Raw genomic sequence first — 9,866 nt, forward strand, 5'->3', positions numbered from 1 at the left:
TGAACCGCTCACACCCTCCGTTTCCCTGGGGGTGATATGGCGTGGTATGAGTCTTCTTACACCCATAGAGCTGACACAACTCCTGTACAACCTTAGATTCGAAGTTTGGCCCTTGATCTGAGTGAAGAGTCTCTGGACACCCAAACGGCTGGAATACGATCTTCCACAAGGCATTTGCAGTAGTGGTGGCAGTCTGGTCTAAGGTAGGAATGGCCCAAGCATATTTTGTAAATAGGTCAGTTACCACTAGAATGTTCTGGAAGCGATCCGTCGGTCGACCCAGCGTCAAGTAATCCATGGCCACAATGTGCAAAGGGGCCCTGGCTCGTATGGGGACCAATGGGGCTCGCACCTCTTTCCTCGTCTTGAAGAGCGTGCAGCGTGGGCATTTCTGGATGAACAAGTTCACAGACGCCTCCATCCCTGGCCAATAGAAATTTCTCCGCAACAAAGACACCGTCCTCTCTTTCCCTTGGTGTCCTAACTGGGTATGGTAAGCCTGTAAAAGGGCTTGAATCTGACCTTCAGGTACCACCACCTGACATAGCTTCACCCAGCACTGGGTCTCGGATGGATCGACAAACCACCCCCTCTCTCAGATAGAGCCTCTCCCACTGCCCAAGGAGTTTCTTCACTACCCATGTCTGGGCCCGACGCTCCGCCACCTCCGGCTACGACCCCTGCGTCAACCAGGACCGTACCCTCATCAACTCAGCATCTCCCTCCTGCCTTTCCTTCCACCGCTGTGGATCCCAGCCCCAACTAGCGGGGACTGTCTCTTGCTGGAGCCCAGGTGCTTCCACACGTCCCACCATAAGCCCTTCTTCACCCTCTTCCATAGGCCCCAACGGACAACTTTCGGCCTCGGGGAGTCTAGACAACACATCAGCATTAATGTGCTCCCGGCCCGGTCGATACTGGAGTTGATAGTCATAATTAGCCAGTTGCGCTACCCACCGTTGTTCAACTGCCCCCAGCTTAGCTGTTCGTAAGTGGACTAGAGGATTGTTATCAGTTATTACGAGTACCTTAGCTCCCCATAGGTAGTCCTTAAATTTCTCACTCATGGCCCACTTCATGGCCAGCAATTCGAGTTTAAATGAGCTGTAATTGGAATCGTTTCGTTCGGCGGGGTGAAGACTTCGGCTTGCGTAGGCGATGACCCGCTCCACTCCCTGTTGCCGCTGAGCCAATACTGCTCCCAGGCCAAGGTTACTAGCATCGGTATACAGAACAAAGGGCTGGGTAAAGTCTGCATATGCCAAAATCGGAGCCTGTAATAGCTCTTGCTTGAGCCTCTGAAAGGCCACGTCACATGTGGAATCCCAAGCAACAGGAGGGGACCCACGACCGCGGGGACGGCCTGAACCCACAAGAAGCTGATCGCGTCAGGGCCACCTCGACCACTGTAGAGCTCACTTGACAGAAATTAACTCCTCCACCATCCCTCACTTGTTGGAGGCCCACCGAGGTAACTCGGGCCAATCGTTGATGGCGGTACAAGTTGACCGGATAAGGATGTACATTCCGTATTCTTATGACGACTCGGCCCCGCCGAACAGTGGCTAAACCTCAAGCCACCTCCACCACTTGACAATCCAAATGGGGCTCCACGAGCACCCAATCTTCTGGTCCAAACGTCCGAGCGGGCAACCGAGCCCAAATCACAGCCTCACTCCGGGCCGGGACAGAAAGAGCATATCGACAAGTGACCCGGCCTGTGCCTTCACGATCTTCTTGGGAACTGGCCGTATGAACCCGGCGACAATCCGCAACAATGCGTTCCCACTCACGTTTCTCGGCTGGCGGGGCAGTTCGAATAGGCCTGGTTTGGAACAGTTCCTCCCAACACTCTGAAATGACATTCATGCCCAAAAGGGCTCGATGCGTCTCCAAACAAGGGTCCCGGACGACCACAACTCCTTTCTGTGGTACCGTAACCCCATGAATCTCCAAGTCCGTGACCAAGTATCCAACATAAGGAATGTCTAGACCGTTTGCTCCTCGCAAGGTAAGCCAAGGGGCCTCCGCCTCCTGTAAACATTGAGCATTGAACAGTTCTTTAGACAAACTCTCGGAGAATAAAGTAACCTGGGACCCGGTATCCACTAGACATCGGACCTTGACACCGTTCACCTGAATTTCCACAGTGGGGCAGCGTCCAACTAAGTGGTCTCTGGGGACAGTAGACAAAGAAGGGTCAATCAAAGGGGTCCCGACCACTTGACCCACAGTGGCCGGTAACTCTAAAAACCCCCCTGTGAACCCCGGCGAGAGCCGCACTGGCGACTATAGTGTCCCGGCTCTCCACAGCCATTACAAATCGGGCGACCCTGCGCGTCCCATTGGAATCTGGGACCAGCAGACCGAATTGAACGCCTTCCTGGGTCTCGACTCCCGTCCGAGTAAGAACGCTCTCGAAGCAAGGGCAGCGGATTTGGCCGCTCCCGGCGAAACTCCTCCAGAAAGGTCTTAGACAACTCGGTCATTTGTTCCCGCACCTCCTTCATGAGTTCTGCACGTAGGGTCTGCTTCCAATCGGACGGCCCAGGGAGAGTGGAATCGATCGTTCGACTGGTGGCCATACAAACGGAGGGGTCCGCCGTTTCCGCATGATCCGTCTCCAGAGCCAAGGCCTCCCTTCGCAAATCCTCGAACGTCAGCTCAGGATCTCGGCGGAGCTGTACACGCAAGCTCTGACGGACAGGGCCCTCCCGGAGTCCCAGGAGAAATTGATCTCGTAACAAAGCCTCTTCACCACCCAGGCCATGGTCACGCCTCTCCTTCAGCCTAGTAAACTGCTCCCGCAGTCGTAGAGCAAAGGCCCGTAAGGTTTGCTTGGGTCCTTGTTTGCAATTGAAGAACTGAGTCCGGAGGACCGCCACTGGAGTGGCATCACCATACTGCCCGATCAAGAAGTTAAACACAGCTTGTGTCGTAGCTCGAGTTGCTTCTGGTGCGGCCTGCACTTCTCTCCTGGCTTCTCCTTCAAGTGAATTCAAAACAAACTGTAACCTCTGTGGGGCACTCAATCCCTGGAGTCCCGCCAGATACTCAACCTGAGCCTTCCACTCCGATAAGCTCAATTCCGACCCGGGTCCTCCATATCGTTGGGCCCAAGGGGCTCCCATAAAGATGGGCATAACTTGGGGCCGGGCCGCAGGCAATTCTTCGTCTGCCATAAGGGGTCTCTGGTCGCTCAACTCGAGGTGGAATCCTGCCGACTACGCCAAATCTGTCACAGGCCGGGGTGGCCTTCCCTCCCCTTCTGAACGTACCACCTCAAGGAGTTACCCAGAGACACAACAGACCAGACAAGATAATTATCAAAAACTTGTATTTTATTTAGTTAAAATAAGTCCAATCTCAAACTAAAATCCACCGACTGATCCACCTCTCTCTTCCACCAGGTTGCGTGGGAAGTTCGCACAACGGTTCCTCTCGGCCAGAGGTAAGTAATGGAGCAGCACTGGTAAGGATTCGCGCAGCGGTTCCTCTTCAGCCAGACATAAGTAATGGAGCAGACACTGGTAAGGATTCACACAACAGCTCCTCTTCGGCCAGAGGTAAGTAATGAAGCAGACACAGGTAAGGATTCGCACAGCGGTTCCTCTTCAGCCAGACATAAGTAATGGAGCAGGCACTGGCAAGGATTCACACAGCAACTCCTCTTCGGCCAGAGGTAAGTAATGAAGCAGACACAGGTAAGGGTTCGCACAGCGGTTCCTCTTCAGCCAGACATAAGTAATGGAGCAAGCACTGGCAAGGATTCACACAGCAACTCCTTTTCGGCCGGAGGTAAGTAATGGCACAGGCACTGGCAGGGGTTCACACAGCAGTTCCTCTTCGGCCGGAGGTAAGTAATGAAGCAAGCACTGGTAAGGATTCGCGCAGCGGTTCCTCTTCAGTCAGACGCAAGTAATGGAGCAGGCACTGGCAAGGATTCACACAGCAACTCCTCTTCGGCCAGAGGTAAGTAATGAAGCAGACACAGGTAAGGGTTCGCACAGCGGTTCCTCTTCAGCCAGACATAAGTAATGGAGCAAGCACTGGCAAGGATTCACACAGCAACTCCTCTTCGGCCAGAGGCAAGTAATGGCACAGGCACTGGCAGGGGTTCACACAGCAGTTCCTCTTCGGCCGGAGGTAAGTAATGAAGCAAGCACTGGTAAGGATTCGCGCAGCGGTTCCTCTTCAGTCAGACGCAAGTAATGGAGCAGGCACTGGTAAGGATTCACACAGCAACTCCTCTTCAGCCGGAGGTAGGGGTTACGGCAGGCACTGATAGGAAATTGACAACAAAGGAAGGGGTTACTCTTCTCACAGGACAACATCAACCATTTGAGTGTCACCTCTCTTTGGGATAGGGGGGAGGTTCGGGCAGGGAATCATCCAACGCAATACAATAGTCCGTCGTAGATGGCAACCGGGGAGCTCTCTCGTTCCCTCCACGAGACACACCCGCTAGCTGGGGGCCACTCCCCTTCCACAGGCCGACGGCAGTTGAGATACAGCGACGGACAGTAATTTCCCCACGGAACGGTGATGGCCGCCTCCACTGGCAGAGGACAATTTCTCTACGTTCACAGAACAACCGTGGTGAGTACAGGATTTGACAATCAACAACTGGATCTTCTTACCACAGAGCAGTGATGGCAGCATTCGATGGCAGAGGGCCGTTTCTCTATGTTCACAGAACCACAGTGGTGAGTACAGGTTTCAACAGTCAGCAGCTGGGCCTTCTTTCCACAGGACAGTAGTAACAGCATTCAATGGCAGAGGACAGTTTCTCTATGTTCACAGAACAATCATGGTGAGTAGAAGATTTAACAATCAACAACTGGATCTTCTTACCACAGAGCAGTGATGGCAGCATTCAATGGCAGAGGGCAGTTTCTCCATGTTCACAGAACCACAGAGGTGAGTACAGGTTTCAACAGTCAACAGCTGGGCCTTCTTTCCACAGGACAGTAGTAACAGCATTCAATGGCAGAGGACAGTTTCTCTATGTTCACAGAACAATCATGGTGAGTAGAAGATTTAACAATCAACAACTGGATCTTCTTATCACAGAGCAGTGATGACAGCATTCAATGGCAGAGGGCAGTTTCTCTATGTTCACAGAACCACAGAGGTGAGTACAGGTTTCAACAGTCAACAGCTGGGCCTTCTTTCCACAGGACAGTAGTAACAGCACTCAATGGCAGAGGACAGTTTCTCTATGTTCACAGAACAATCATGGTGAGTAGAAGATTTAACAATCAACAACTGGATCTTCTTACCACAGAGCAGTGATGACAGCATTCAATGGCAGAGGGCAGTTTCTCTATGTTCACAGAACCACAGAGGTGAGTACAGGTTTCAACAGTCAACAGCTGGGCCTTCTTTCCACAGGACAGTAGTAACAGCATTCAATGGCAGAGGACAGTTTCTCTATATTCACAGAACAGCAGTGGTGAGTACAGGATTCAACAGTCAACAACTGGGGAACGGGCAGACATAAAACTACAGTTTCCACACCAGTGCACAATTCAGTCACTTCAAATGATCACACGTGTTCACTTCACATTAGGCACTGCAACTCACATCAACTCACAGTGAATAAGGTCTCTTCTCGTGGTCCCAGCCGACTCTCTCCGCTCAACTGACAAACTATACATCCAAGCTGCGTAGGTGGTTGACTATGGAAACACAACTGACATTGAAAAGCTTCAGAACAGAACTCACTGAACGCCGGGGCGGTTTCACCAAATCATGGCAGGTAGCGGGCACTACAGGCATTAACTTCCTAATAGGACTGGCAGATAACACTTGTCTGTTCGATGAAATAACAGTTCAATCATACCGCTGCTCTCCAGCTCTTCCTTCTTTACACGCAGTCTTTCCCGTCCTTTAACGATCTGCCCTCTCGTGTACTGCTCGACGTGATCAGTAGATCAACAACAACAGATTTCCTCCAGTCTGCATCCACCCAAAAGATTTCGCTCCAAAGTTTCTTCCCCCAAAACTTCTCCCTGCTGCACATCAACCGGATCCTTTTATAATCCCCCTCACAAATCCATATCCCTCGTGGCTCAATCTCTGCTCATCGCCCAGCTGCCACTCATTCCCTCATTAGTAAGCTCCGTCAGACTGTTTACACAGAAAGACCCGGAACCGTTCTGGTGTTACATCAAACTCGCTCCCCCCCGGAAACAAGAATAGAGAGGGACAGTTCCGCTTATTCGTCACCCTGTGACACTGAGTTCATATTCTCGTTTTCCTGAAAAACAATGCTACATCCAGTTATTTTACTTTGAAATGTGCGATCCTTGTTGGAATGTCTGTTTTTGTTTTGGTCTGTGCCATATGGCACCTTGCCAAATTACCCAACTTATTTCGCCACCACAGGTTGCCAGTTGGTAGAAGTTGGTGGAAAACACAACATGTTCCAGCCATGGAAGCCAGCAAACAAACTGGGTCAAGAGAAAATATGTTTGGAAATATGTTATATTTGGTTGGTAACGCTTTAGATTACAGCCCGGAAAGTACTGCGTAATTAAAATGAAAGTACAGTGTAACTTTCGGTAATTACAGTGTACCTATAAAGTACTTACGTTTAAGTATAGGGGAATAATACGTAAAGTCTTGGAATAAAGGTGTAACAACCAGGAAAATACTGCGTAATTAAAACGAAATTACAGTGTAACTTTCGGTAATTAGAGTGTACCTATAAAGTATGTACGTGTAAGTATACAGGAATAATATGAAAAGTTTTGGGAATAAAGGGGTAACAACCAGGAAAATAACAAATTATTTAGGCAAATTATTTAGACTGTAAGTATTCCATGTAGTTACAGGGTAAGTATGACATTGCGGGCTGTAAATTAAAGTGGTGCTTCTTACCCTCTTGTTTCATGTAGTTACAGGGTAAGTACAATAAAAACACATGTACACACACAATCTGACATAACTTGGAAAACCTTTATTTGAAAAACAACTTATTTCAAAACAGATTTACAACATATTACGCTTCTTATTCTTTACTATTTTTTTAAAATCAACTTTTCATTTCAAATACTAAAGTCCTGACAGAAAGTAGCATGTTTTGTCCTTTTTTGTTTCTCTTGCATGGCTTCCTCCTCCTCTTGGTCCTCCTCTTCTTTTTCTTTAATCTTAAGAAGGAGTATTTTTCTATTCTGTATTATGTATTAAAAGAAAATACAGTAGGCCCTACACCCAGAAATGTTCTCATAATTTACTCATCTTTTCGCTACTGACCAACTGTCACCAGAGAGTGCATGAGAGTCGGCTTCATAGGGTCGGCTTGAATGGCTTCGCGTTTGGTGAAGCCAGAGCCCGTCTACGGAGAGCCTGCCCACTCCCTATTAAGCCCTGTTGTACCGAATTTTGGTTGTAGTTCCACCAGAGTTCCACTGGGGGCGATCGTCCATGAGTGCAAAATGAATGGGAGTCAATGGGGCTAGACAGCTAAATTTGTCTCTTTCACCCGATTGCCGTTGAGAAATCACAGATCTGATTGTAGATTTTGCAGGTTCAACATGGGTTATAGGTCGAAAGTTGAATGAACGAGTATTTATGTCATTTTGATTTCTTACAGGTTGAGTTGTTGTTGCCCATAACACGCTAGCATTCTGCTAATGAACGCTGATTGGTCAGTGAAGGACTGATTACGACCAGAGATACCGCTTGATGGCATCGTGTCATCCGAAGCGGGACCAGAAACAAACAAAACAAAAACTCTTCTAGCACGTGTGTTTACCTGTGTCAGCTGTGTTGTCGATGACTGGAGAGAAAAGAAAGTGCAGAGCGCGAAAGCACCAGAGTGAGTGAAGGATTGCCGTAAAGCCATGTCTCTGGTCGTACATGTGTATGACGTCATTGACACTTTCAAAGACATTTTAAAGCAAATAAGTGACTCTAAAAAATCTAACACCCAGCAATGTGTAATTTATTTGCATTTCCTTTCGAACACAACATTCAAATTACTAGACAAAAAATTATATCCTGAGAAAAGTGGATTTTTATTGGTATAGCGCCATAGACCTCCATTCATTCTGCACTCGTCCTGTGAGCGCCCTCATATGGAATCAGAGAGGAACTGCAACCAGTTCAGAAGCCGGAAGTGTACTGAGAGTGAAACTTCTCGCCATATTAGACATTGGCTGTTTCTCAATTCCAAGAACGCAGAGAACGGACTTGTGTTCTCGTGGAGACCGGTCTTGCCAAGCTTCCTTGGAAGAACGAACTCGGAACCGGCCGCAATGACTTCTGGGACACCAGGCGAGTACTAGCTCAAGTCTGCATTCGATGCATCCTCGGTATCAAGAACACATCCGGGTTCTTTCATGCGTCCTGTGTACTTGCGTTCTTGAGAATTGGGTCTGAACTTCGACGGTTAATGATGACGTAAAACGAGAACACAAGGACGCAAGATCGCTGAAGAACGCATATTGAGAAACACCATAGACAGTATAAGAAGTGGACAGAGCCATCTCATTGGATCTCAATTGAGACAAGTGAAGCCCATTTTTAGCGATTTCTTAGCACTTCCTTTCCTGATGCGCAGACTCAAACCGAGCAAAGCGTTACACGGACCACGTGAGCAACCCGTCTGTCTTCTAGTAGCTGTGCCAAGTGAAATCTGAATCATTCCATTACGAATCTTGCAGAGACGGAGAGTGTGAGTAGGAGCTGTACATGAGCTTGGAGCAGGAGCAACTTTTGCTAGGTATTCTGATTAATTATATTGTCATTTTGCCTCCACGTCCCCCCGATTGCCAGCGAGCTTCTCCTCCCGTCCATACGGTAATCTCTCTACTGTGCGACAGAGAGTCGCGTGGTTATGACGCAATCGTTAGCCTACTTTTACAAAAACTGCTTCTACGGGGCCATAACATAAGCTACAAGGTAATGGAGCATTTTATACATTGTCGTGTTTCTTTAGAAATAAATAATGGACAAATGGAGTCTTCAAACGCCTCAGATGTAAAGTTATTCGCTGTCAAAGTGACGCCAAAATGAATGGGAGTCAATGGGATGCTAACTGCAGGTGAAGTTCTGCTACAAGATGGTGGCACGCGGCCGGCTTCAACTTCCGGTCGACTTCCTTCCCGCCTGAGAAACACCCATTCTCTGGTGAAGCTTTAAGCGTTCATTGCATTCTCACGGGAGTTTGATGTGAAACTCGCGCGAGAACTGGTGTCTGTTCTTCTGCATGGTTTGTTTTTCATTATTATTATTATCTGTTATTTTTTGTATTTTGTTGTGAGCAATAACAAAAACATTAAAAAAATAATAATAATTCGACATTCGGTTTTTCGGTGCGCTTACGTCACGCTTTAAATTTTCAAGCGTAAACTTACTCAACGTACCCTCTCATGAACGCGCAGGTGACAGTTGGTCGGAAGCCATAGTCTATAGTTTAAAAATTTAAAATATTTGGTATTTTTCTTACAAACGCTTATCGTTTCACTTCAGAAGACATTGATTCATCCATTGGGGTCGTATGGATTACTGTAGTTAGTGTTGTATGTGCTGTTGTCAACTTTTAGGAACACATGAGCTTGCATTATATGCATTTACAGAGATTATTTATTTTTCTAAAAACTTTTGTTTGTGTTAATCTGAAGAAGGAAATTTGTATACATCTCGGATGACATGAGGGTAAAAGATGAGTAAATGGTGAGGACATTTCTGTACTGTATTTTCTTTTAACACATAATAAGTTACAGAATAGCAAGAGACATGTCATGGGATTCCTTCTTAAGATTCATCAGTGGAAAGAAAGAAAAAGAAGAAGAGGAACAAGAGGAGGAGGAAACCAAGCAAGAGAAACAAAGTGCTGTAAATCCGTTTTGAAATAA

This window comes from Abramis brama (assembly GCF_963993115.1).
Source record: "Abramis brama genome assembly, chromosome: 9".
Lineage (NCBI taxonomy): Eukaryota > Metazoa > Chordata > Actinopteri > Cypriniformes > Leuciscidae > Abramis > Abramis brama.